This window comes from Dipodomys spectabilis, unplaced genomic scaffold, assembly GCF_019054845.1.
Source record: "Dipodomys spectabilis isolate Male_0828 unplaced genomic scaffold, ASM1905484v1 ptg000110l, whole genome shotgun sequence".
NCBI classification, from domain to species: domain Eukaryota; kingdom Metazoa; phylum Chordata; class Mammalia; order Rodentia; family Heteromyidae; genus Dipodomys; species Dipodomys spectabilis.
The window spans coordinates 175,779-188,701 of NW_024870787.1; the positions used below are offsets into that span (position 1 = coordinate 175,779).

Below are 12,923 nucleotides of genomic sequence, written 5' to 3' on the forward strand. Positions count from 1 at the left end.
AGGCGTGAGCCACCAGCACCCGGCTTAGTCTGAACAATTCTGTCTGAACTGTTCATCTCTCTATGATCCTTTGTAACTAAGATTAGTTTTGCTCCAATAAGAGAATCCGTGCTGTCAGGGTAAGATATTCTGGTTGGTCTGTTCTTACATGGAGCAAGGGTAAATTGTCAGGCAGACATTTGTGCCAGTAAGACCTCATTTGGGAAATTTTAAGCTGCAGAAGTTTAGAAGTAGCTCTTACGCAAGGCTTACTTTGAATCCATTAGCTCCACAAAGCTAAATCAGTTAATAAATAAGTACTTGAAAATTCATCACCTTTGGACCTAGGTATAAAGGCTTCAAAGTATGATCAAATTTCAAATGAAAAAGACTTAAAATAGTTATTGACAAAAATTGCAAATGTGAGCAATTGAACAAACAATATAAGTTTTTTCCACCATACACAGAATTTTGCAGAAATAAGATGAATAGCATATTTGGGAACAATAGGTTTCCTTGTTACAAATAGGCAACCAAGGATATATGCCTGTCTTAAGATTGCATCATTAACTACTTAAATTTACAAGATACTACATGCTTCAGCAGCATGTCTACCTGAATTACAATACAGAGATTCACATGGCTTTTGAACAAGGATGATATGAAAATTTGTGAAGTATTCCATATTTTTCATTCTTCAGATGCAAGAAATGGAAAACAGTCATGAAAAAGTTGATTACAAATATACAAGTGTAATATTACATGTAATTCATAGAAATAAAAGTTAGTTTGACATGAGTGTATTCAATCTTCACCTTCTTAGAAAGGCCTTTATATAGCATAACCTTTATAAAACTTTTGAAATAAGATAACCGTGTCATTTTATCCCAAAGAAATAAAATTATATAAGGACCTAGGAATTAAAGGAATCTTAAACTGTTCCTATATGGAATGCAATCTGAAAGAACACATTTATTAATGGACCTATATATAATAAAATAATGTCGAATTCAAAGTATTATATCTAGGAGAGAAAGAAATATATTATGGATATTATACAAATAGAATATAAATATTTTAAAATATACTTTTTTCAGACAAGCACCAGAAATATCTTTAGTTTCTCTACTACTCATTTCAACAGATAAGTTAAAATTATTTCTGATTTAAAAAAATCACAAACTCTATGGATATCATTATTGATGTATACAAACAACTCGAATATATTTTGTCATCAAAGTCAGGAAATTCATTTGGAAGAATACCATGGAATCCATGAATTTCTAAAGTAAAATATTGCTGTTGCTTTGTATTGTGAAAATATTTTTTATGGACACATGGGATGGACTGGCAATTTTGAAATTTAAGAAACTTAATCGAAACATTAGGACTTAAGAGAACAATTTGTACAGCTTTACACAACTTCAAAGGGGTAGTGATACATACTTATCCTTTTGGCAATATCAAATGCAGTTTCTTCCAAGTTGTGCTTCAGATCTGGTTTGATATAATGGTTCAACAGAAGGAGATCCAGCGTATCTTTGCTATATCTATACCCAGCAGCAAGATACAAGGGGGTCAAGAAGCATTTGGTTTGGCCATTGGTGTCTGCATCATGATGAAATAAAGAAGCCACTCTGGTATTATTCCATGTATAAGTACTGTGCAGGTGTATCCAATCATTCACAGTTATTACATGAATATCTGCTTTGAGCCACCAACTCATGGATAATGTCTAAGTGTCCACAATAGGCTTCTAGATTAAGAGGTGTATACTCATCGTTATTCCTAGTATTCACATGAGTGGCCTTTTTGGAAAGTAGTCTCTGCACTGTAGTAAGGCGATTATTTTCAGCATAACAAAGAAGAAATTTGCTTGATCCTATACCATTTTTTTTCTTGCAATTGATACCATTTCTCACTTTTTCATCTTGTTCCTCAACTTCATCAGAATTGCTTAACCAGACACTTTAAGTGCCAGTGAGAATGAGCTGTCCATGTATTTCCCCAATATTTCACATTGGATAAACTAGTCAGAAAAATCCGGTGAATTTTCTGCATCTGTTTTTTTCACTATTATTTATTTTCTCTTTTTTCATTTATACTATTCTAAATTATTCTAACTGGAGAGTAGAGATTTGATAGAGAGCAGAGGAAAGATTTTCCTCTGTATTCAAAGGGACAAACTGAAAATGAGCACCAGTGGTGTCTTCATGTGCAGCTTATTCTAAGAATGAGAAAATAGGAAATAATGCCTTATATGTAAATGAATTGGGAAATGACAAAGCAGAAAGTGAAATGATGCAAAAAAATATAAAAGCGAAATGAATTAAGATAATTATGGAGTAATCATACTACCTATGAGAACCATGAGAGGGAGAGAGGAAGAGAGAGACAGATGTGCAATGATCTAGCTAGCCACAAAATCCATCCCTCTGATCAAATTATAGAGCAAATAATTTTATTTTTTAAAAGAGATGGAAATAGAATTTAAGATCAGATGGCTCCATTATTTTTAATTATAATTTTCTTATCTTAAATACTTGTACAAGGGAATTTCCATTCAACAAATCAGTTTTTTTAATATAATGGATCTTTATATAACTTTTCCACACCCTTCCAAACCTCATCCCACTTTAATTTTTTCAAGTTTCATACAGTTGCATTGAATATTATACCTTCACTCTCTTCCTCCATAACTCTCTTTATTCCTTCCTTTTGACTTCCACTCACATCTTCCAAATGATAGTTTCCTGCTATTCATTTTGTTGGAGTAAAGTTCAATTTTATAAGAAATTACACCTTTGAAATACTCCTCTGCAAATCGCATGCTTTGGTTAATATTTTTGTGTAAACTTGTATAAATTTCTAGCTTCCAAATATGAGACAGAACATGGGTCCTTTGTGTGTCTGGCTCTGACTTAGTTCACTTAATAAATTTTTAGATCTATCCATTTCTTTGTAAATAATGTAACAGTCTTCAAAATGGATAGGTGCAATCCAGTTGTGTATATGTGCCACACATTCTCCAACCATCACTCCGCCAAAGAGCATCTGGGCTGTTTCCATAACTTGGCTACTGTGAATAGTGCAGCAGTGAATATGCTTGTGAAGGTGATTTTACTGTAACCTTTTGGAAGAATTCATCACTACCTTTATGGGAGCAATCCCCTAGCCAGTTTTCTAGAATAAGCACATCCCTTCCTTCATCTTCATCACAATGTATTGCAAGTCCTCAAAAACACACTTCCCCTTACAGGTCTCAATAAGCTAAAACCACATTGTGCCCATATTCTTTCAATACATTTTTTTCATAATTGTACATATAATTCAGTGAGAACCTTCTATATACCTTCCTAATGTGGGAATGAGGGACATGACAAAGTAAAAGTAAGAAATATGCAATTTAATTAGCTATTATCGTGTTTAAAATCATTTTCAGCTCTAATTCATAGCCTCACATAACATTATTTTTATCTTTATTTGATTACTTCATCTAACCTGTAAATTATAACAAGTGAGTTAAAAGCAAAGGCAAAAAGAGTTGTTTGATTTTGACACTCATGTGTGAGGTTGCACAATATGAGCAAATAGATGGATTGGAATTAATACCTCTTATCCATTTTGTTAATGTAGAGATGATTTTCCCAAACTGATTCTCACAATTCGTATTCCATTAAACATCAAGAAACATGTGACAATTTCCTTTGCTTTGATCCTTATTAACTTTTGTTTCCATTTTATTTTATAATGGATAATTTCATAAATCTACTGTAGATACAAAAATATGTTAAAATATTTCTATCCGTATGCATTGATATATACATACACACATATATTACACAGGTTATAATGATAATTTACAACTTCAGTAACTGTACAATTTACTAAATTATTAAAACTATCGACAGCTCATGCCTGGCATCCTGGTTACTCAGGAGGCTGAGATCTGACGATCATGGTTTGAAGCCATCCTGGGCAAGAATGTCAAGGATCCTCTTATCACCAAACAACCAACAGAAAATCAGAATTGGAACTGTGGCTCAAAGTAGTAGAGTGGTAGCCTTGAGAGAAAAATCTCAGTTACATCATCCAGGCTCTTAGTTCAAGAAGTACAATCTACCTTAAAAAATCTATTTAATTTACACCTGTGTAAGTAAAGTATTTCCATCACCCAAATGCACAACCATGCTCATTTGCAAGGTAACTCTGTTTTGTCTGAAGTACCATAAAACATTTTCACTTAAGTTGAAAATATTGCACCATGGGTTCATTCTATCTCTCTCATGCATTTTTCCACTCAAATACTCAAATCTTTCAATTATTCCAATTATTTAAAATCATAGCTTTTTACATAATACCCAAATATTAGAGTTTGAATTGAGTGTCTTGTGTCCCCTAAATGGGTGTTCTTACCCCTTTGTCATGTCCCCAGCCCTAAATCATCCTGATTATTTTTCAGATACTTGTGTATGACCTTGGGCTCAGTCCATGTTATATTATTCTTCCTGGAATTTAGAATAACAGGTACATGGCATTGTGTACAGATATTTCTGTCCAGTCTGGGCTTTAACCTCTGTCCTCACAAGAGTAGACTCCCATGTAGTCAGGATTTTCATAAGCTTGTCATAGCTGATTTTTTTTTTAATCTTTTCATTTCCTGCAGGTTCATGAGTACTGAATTAATTTGTTTTCTTAGGTTGTTTTGTTTCATTTGAATGTATGTGTTGAGTTGTTCCTCACTTTTCCTTTTGTTTCTTTCAAACAAGTTCTTACCTAAAGTGCTGAGAAACAAATTCTTATTTTTCACGATAGTCAATGTGAACATGATTTGTTCCAAAGCAATATAAGTAATACTTAAACACATTCATATCTATGGATGGTATATAAATGATAAGTGCTGCGAAGAGTCTTTTTATTTTTACAGCAGTCTTTGTTATACACAGACAGATCATGAAATATATGAAGATAATAAAACTACAGATACTAGCAAGGAGAAGAAAAACCTATTATTAATTGTTTGACAGAGGCTTCCCTTCTAGTGAAAGAAATACGTTGCTTGATGCAGGATTTCACAAAATTATATTGCTTGGAGGAAGCTAAACAATCATCTATTCTACAGAATTGAGGGAGAAGAATCAAACTCCTGAATAGTTTACATTTGGGTCAAATAAAAGCATGCTTCCAAAAAGAGAGTTGACTTTAGAGAAACATGATGAGTTGTATATAAATAGGTGCTTAGTTGATTTTGTTAATTTGTAAATTAATACAGGGAAATAGAGTACAGCAAGGTAAAAAAAGAACTTCGCATTGAAATACTCATGTGTGTATGTGTGTGTACACATGCATGTGTACACACACATGCCCATGTGCAAGTGTTCATTCATTCATTCATCATCCTTAAGCTTCTGTGACCAAGGATAGTGGTTTACCACTTGAGCCATTGTTCTACTTCTGGTTTTTAGGAGATAATCGCATGTATTTTCATGATTGGACTGGCTTTGAATAGTGGTCTTCATATCTCAGCCTCCAGAGTAGCTAGCTAAGCTTATTCAGCCTCCAAGTAGCTAGTTAAAACTAGGCCTGTCCTCTACGCTTCACTGCTCTTTTATTCTTGTCCTGAGGTGTTCACATGCCTAAGTCATATATATGTCTAGTTGCTTTAAGAAATACTCTTACTGCTTTTCACCAGGGGCTCCCATCTGAACTCTTAACTACTGAGGAAGCTTGAGAACAGAACCCAGGCCAAAAGTTTAGTGGAAATTTTTCTCAATCTATAGCTGGGTGCATTGGATCATTTCCACCCTCCTGCATTATCTACAGGTTAAGGTTGGAAGGACTGCAGAATCCAGCCCAGCCAAGGTAGGAATCTAGGCAAGTTGGTGTGCAACTCTTAGGCCATTGATAATGGGGAGGCTAAAAAGACAGATCAGGTGCATGTTCTTGTGGAAAGGGAACCCCTATCCTAAAATTAATCACTGATATGACACCAGTCTAACAAAAACAATACCCCAAGTTGAACACATTTCCCACAACCAAAATAAGTATATACTTTAACATCCAAAAACTTAGTACAATCTGCTCTTTGCTCTAATATCAGCTTCATCTAATTATCATATGATGAATAGTTTCTTCATTAAAGTTATTACATATTTAAAAAGACCTAGAAAATTCTTTCTCACTTATTAAGTGCAAACAAATGGCAAATTGCCTCATTTCTTACATATTTGACTACCACTATAAATTCATCTTATGATTATTAGTAGTAGTAAATATTCTGATTTATTACTTTACTTTGTAACAGTTTTTAAACTTTTGGCTTCTCTGCTGAAGTTGAACTATTTAAATAGTATCATCAAATTATATTACTTGGGTACTTAGGGCAGTTTTTAAAAAAGTTTTTAACCAATGGTTTCTAGTAATTCTGGTTTTTTTTTTTTTTTTTTTTGGTGGGGGGTCCGGTCGTGGGACCTGAACTCTGGGCCTGGGCAATGTTCCTCAAGGCTAGTTCAAAGCTAGCACTCGACCACTTGAGCCACAGCGCCGCTTCCGGCTTTTTTTTCTCTGTTTATGTGATGCTGAGGAAACGAACCCAGGGCCTCAAGCATGCAAGGCAAGAGGTCTACCACTGACCACCTTCCTAGCTATCTATGAATTCTTAATTGGTATATTATTTAGTTTATTTTTAATTTCAATATAATTTTATTGTAAAGGTAATGTAAAGAGGGGATACAGTTACATAAATAAGGTAATGTGTACATTTATTATGGAAGGAACATTGTTATCTCTTCCATTGATTTTTTTGCACACTCAAAAAAACTACTGATACTTTTCCTGTCGCTATTGTCCAATGGGTACTTTTCTTTCTTTGTTAATGCATTTTTTATTATAAAATTGATATACAGAGGGCTTACAGTTACTTAAGTCAACTAGAGAGTACACTTCATTTTATTTTCTAAATTTCAAATTTTGAACTTAATTATTTTCGTTTCTTTAGGCTAATTCTTTTTTCAGAGTTGTAGGATTAGTTAATTATTTTTGCATAATTTTAACACATGTAAATTATTCAGACATGTATTTTGCTTTCAAAATAGTTAACATGTGAATATTTAAAAATTATTTTCTTAAATTTTATACGGTTGGTGAATTTAAATATATTTATTTTCTCATAGTACTAAACATATTTGTCCAGGTAACAAATACTGTATTTTCAAGAATCACATACTTTATTAAAAAAGGTTTCATTACATGGTCACTTTTTGGAAATATTTATACTTGAATTTAACAAATAACTGTTTGAGCTGGGCATAGTGATTTGTGGTTTCCATTTTTTAACTATGGTGGAAAGTGTAAATAATGTTTGTAATATAGGAGAGAATAGGAAACTACGAGAACTTATCATAAAATTTCCAGAGTGAAATGATTAGAGATATAGCCATCCCAAGCAAGATATAGAGCACCTGGTTATCGTATTCTAAATCTTGAGTTAAAACACCAGTAACATCAATCTTTTGTCAAAATAAAAGGATACATGTTTCAAAATGTTTATTATTTAAAACTTGTTTGAAAATTTCATGGCTTTTATATCTTAATTTTCAATTTACTTAATCTATAAGAATCCCAAGTATCTTGTGAATATTTTATTTCTACTAAACTTTTAAATAGTATGAGCAATATTATGATTTCATATATTAAAGTACTTTTATTGTTTGTGATAATTTCCTCTGTTTAATATGAAAATAACAATATTCCAAATATGTGTATGTGGTGTGTGTGTGTGTTTATGTGGGTTTTTCTGTGTGTACTTTGTAATGCTTTGGAGATTACACAATTGCTTCACATATGTTAGGCCAATGTTTTACCACTGAACTATACTGTCTAATTGTAATACAAATTGTGTTTAAGTTATGACTTTTAAATTTTCATTCCTAGTATGCTTTTTCAAAATTATATATGATAAAATGTGATCCATCTTCTATCCACTTTAGCAATTGTTATTGATATTCTTTCTCTTATTTCTTTTAAAATTAATTATATTCCTATTGCAAATTTTTTACATTGTAACAGCTCTATACAATGCTCTATTTTCTATTTTATTTTTCCCATGTTATCGGACTTCCAGTGCAAACTATCAGGTGGATTAAAAACAAACTAGATTCAGGACAGTTTATTTTTCTCCTTCTCTTCTCTGAAGTCTTTCTGTTTTTTGAAACAATACCAATGACATACAGCTCCTATGTGGTCCACCATTATGCCCCCCCCCCCTCTTCTGCAGTGCAGGTCAAGTCGTTATCATTCAACTTTATTATGCTATAATGTTATCTAAATCTTAACTCATTCCTAAATTAATTTTAGTTGCTTTGAGCAATCTCTAAAGACATTTTTCTATACATAATATCAGGGGTTTGTATTTTCACAAGGTGCGAAATATGAGTGACTATCAAACATCTAGATATCTCTGTAGAATATTGGTTCACCTGCTCAATAATCTCGTATGTAAATTCAAGGAATACAAGTCAGTCAGAGAAATCTTGTAAAATGGTGTAGCTTGAGCCTTCATAATAGCTTTGAATCATATTACCATGTTTAGTGAAGATAACATAGTTCTACTATAAGAACAGACACATAGAAGAAGGTAACAGATTTGTCAAAAATAAATTCTTAGTTTTATGGTCCACAGATTTAGAAAAGGATGCTATGACTTTACGAAATAAAAACAGAATCTTAAATGGTTGTATTGGCACTATGGCCTCTCTAGATTTAAAGAATGATCTTAGACTACTACCTCAATCCTTTGTTTGTTTGTTTGTATGTCGGTCATGGGGTTTGAACTCTGGGCTTGGACGCTGTCCATGTGCTCTTCAGCTCAAGGTGAGCACTCTACCGCTTGAGCAACAGCAAAACGTCCGGTTTTCTAGTGGTTTATTGGAGATAAGAGTCTCATGGACTTTCCTGCCCGGGCTGGCTTTAAACCACGATCCTCAGATCTCAGCCTCCTGAGTAGCTAGGATTACAGGCATGAGCCACCAGCACCTGGCCTACCTCAATTCTTATAAAGAATGATTATCAAACTAAATGTGAGATGTAAAAACCTATAAAACATAAATGTAAAAATTCATGACATTGGATCAGTAAGGTTTCTAAAAATTTGACATGGAAAACATTAGTGGCTAAAGAAAAGCAAGAACTGGATTATATCAAGTGATAACCTTTCATAATTCAAAGGCCACTATAACAGAAATGAAACCATATCCAACAGATAGAGGGCACATATTTGTTAATGCTACAATGTTCATGCTACAATGATTCTGAATCTTCAGTATTTTTATATCTTCTAATTCTATATAAATTTTTCCTGAATAGGATATTTCTTTAAATAACCTATGTAAATTCATAGTCAATAGGAGGAGCATATGAAATAAGCTACTCTTTGTTGTTTAAGAAATAATAAAAAGAAAACTCACTAGTATGACCATAATATAAAAAGAGGACGCAAAATATAGTAATGCATTTGTGGAGAAATTGATATACTTCTCATAGTGATCGATTTGTATAATACTGCAATCATTTTAGCAAACAAGTTTTCAAGTCTTCAAAAGGTGAAAGAGAATTGTATAGGATCCAGGCATTACACTTCTATGAATGTATTAAATAGAAGTAAAAAACTTTTTTGGACAGAGAATGTAGTTTATTGACAGTGAAATTCAATAGTATGTGTGAGACCCTGGAAATAATCCCCAAAAACAAATTTTGAAAAGACACACTATAGAGGATGTATGCTGGACAAATTCCTGTAACTGAATTTTATATCTATTTTAATGTCTGTTCTAAAATTTATAGCATTTCTATTTGAAGATGCAAGTTTGTGAAAATTAGGCTTTGAAAACCTATGAAGGCACAATTCACTTCCAAAGCACTAAAATGTATACAATAAAAAGAGATAATATATTGTAAGTGAATTGCATGTCAGGAAAAAAAACTATTGTTAAAACTTCTTCACACAGAATGCAGAATAGCTAAAAAGATGTTTTTGGTGTTGGCGAAAAACTCTTTGTAAACTACTGCATTTAAAACCAAGATGTGATTTCTGTTTATTTTGAAGGTATTTTGTCCGTTTGAGTTTATACAGAGATAACTCAATCCAAAAGTATATGTGATAACTGGACTACCTAGGAATTATGCATCACTTCTAAGTAATATTTTTATTATTTTTATTGTGAAAATAATGTACAGAGGGGTTACAATTACAAGGACAAGATAATGAGTACATTTCTTATCAAGCATTGTAGCCTCCTCCTTTGTTTCCCCTTCCCATCACTTCCCACCCTCCCTCCCTCCACACACAATTCTCCCCGCTACCCCCCCCCCCCACCAAAGTTGTAAATTCCTTTTTTACATAATGACTTTTACATCTCATTGTTGCAATGGGTCCACCTGTATCCTTATTTTTTCCCCCGATGCTTTCCCTTATTTGCAATATCTAGTATATGTCTGAGTCAAGCAGAAAAGGTCAGATAAGGTGATGGTAGGGAAATGAACCCTAAGATATGTATTCAAATGTTTTTTTTTTCTTTCATGCGAGTGTTTCTAACACATTTATAAAATTATTTCTTCGTTGCTTTGTATGTCCCTCCTCCACAGTATAACCCCTGCTTTCACTGTATTTGATGTCAGTATAATTTCTGGAGGGGAAGGGGGAAAACTTCTAAGTAATTGAGAAACTTTTCTGGAAGAAAGTTTTAGCAAATGACAGAAGACCCAAATCTATGCATCTGCATTTTATGAAAGTCATATGTTACTTACTTAATCCAATTGCTTATCTCTACTTTGCTAGGAAAAACATATTCTCAAGATAAAGCCAAAAGCAGTGAAAAGATCAAAATACAAAATAATCTTTATTTATTTGTGAGTAACAAATGAAATAAAACTATTCCACTTAAGGGACTCCAATATTAGTGTATGTGATGATGTTCCTGAATGCCAATATCCATTAAATTTTTGGAATTTTAATTTCTACTAACATATGAAAACTAGAACAAGAAAACAAATATAGACTTAGAGTGAACCAGCCTTGAAATCATTTTCTTAATCTTTTTGAAATTACAAAAGAATTGATACTCCTTTGCTTTGGAAATCATTTAAAAATATTTATCACTTATGATAATTCAAATACCAAGCAAGAGTAATTTTATATAATGATTATAAATATCATTTTCTTACTATTGTAAAATAGAATGAAAAAAAACACTCCCAATATATTACCTATCTATCATTATTCTTAACTTGTTATCATTACCTAAATACCTTAAACAATCTAAATAGTCACGTCTTTAACATAGACGTAAATATTCTAGACTTTTTACTTAACATTTTCCAGAGGTATGTATTCATGTTTCTAAGAAATGTTCACAGCAGTTAAAAGATGCTTTTGTGAAATTAATGTGATAAATTTTGTTGTTGTGGGTGTTGATTTTAGTGGTTAATTGGAGATAAGAATCTAACAAGTACTGTTCTGTCTGGGCTAGTATCAAAAACAATTCTAAGATCTCAGCACCGTGAATAGCTCTTATTATAAGGGTGAGTTACCGGCACTTGGTTTAATGAAGTTTTTTTTTTTTTTAATTTTAATTATATATTAAGATGCTTGTTTCACTATAATGTATATCACTCTACACATAAATTTATATATATGTATATATTTCTGAAGACAAATAATCTCTAAAAATGTACTATTGTATACATAATATTTATATATATAGAAGACAGATATATATAAATATAGATATATCTATATATAGATATATAGATATATATATACAGAGAGAGAGGGAGAGAGAGAGAAGACAGACTCCTTCTAAAATATTTATGCTACTATTTTTGACCTTTTTCATTTCAAAGATATACAGTCTATTTTTCTAAAAGTTTCTTAGAATAAAAAAGCTAATATTTCAATAGAAAGTAGAGTTTATTTCTTTCAAGAGAATTTTCGATATACACATGATATTGTAGTAACATATATAGTATATTACTTGAAAAGGTTCTCCCCAAACTCTTAAATATTTGATTGTAGTTAGGGGGTGAGGAAGTTAATTCATACTGATTAGGAATTTGCAATGCTTCAAAAAAATCTATTCCATAATTTGTTATAAGCACATAGTCAAACTACCTGATATGGTTTAGTTTTTTGTTTATTTGTTCAAAATTTCAATATGGACGCATGCACAGTGGTAACATTAAAATTATTAATCAAAAGACAAATAATAATAAAATAATACACACATATCTGACATTCAATAATTAGCACTTATAATGCTAATAATAATTTTGATGGAGAGGATGATGACCACAGTGTAGCCAGATAATGACGATGCTGTGATTGAAAAGGAAAAAAAAAACTTAGACATCTTTGAAGTTGGATTTCCCACATTGAATGCATAGTTATAAACAGCGTTGGACTACATACAATAAGAATAACAGGAGGAGGGCTGGGAATTTGGCTCAGTGGCAGAGTGCTGGCCTTGCATAAATGAGGCTCTGGGTTTGATTCCTCACCACCACATAAGCAGAAAAAGGAGGAAGTGGCACTGTGGCTCAAGGGGTAGAGTGCATTGAGCTGAAGAGCTGAGGAACAGTGCCAGGCCCAGAGTCCAGGCCCCATGACGAACCAAAATGAAAAAACAAAAACAGAATAACAAGAGGAGAGTTTGAATATCAAGAAATACAATCAAATAAACAGGTAGAGTCAGTAAAAACCCTAATGTTTTTCCAGCAGTCTTTCTAATGTATACTCACCTTTCTTGGTGGTATTATTTTCTTATAAATAAAATCATTCCCACATTTTGATGGACTAAGATGTAGGTTCCAACTTTGTGTGATTAGTTCAAATAGCATTCTCATATGGATACCATTCAATAACCAATGTTTTACAATGATATATTAAGAGT

The 12,923-nt window shown here is 32.4% G+C and overlaps 1 pseudogene; it reads left to right on the forward strand.

Moving 5' to 3' along the window:
* The first annotated feature begins 573 nt into the window (after positions 1–573).
* On the forward strand, positions 574–670 carry LOC122114797 (annotated as a pseudogene).
* The last annotated feature ends 12,253 nt before the right edge of the window (positions 671–12,923 follow it).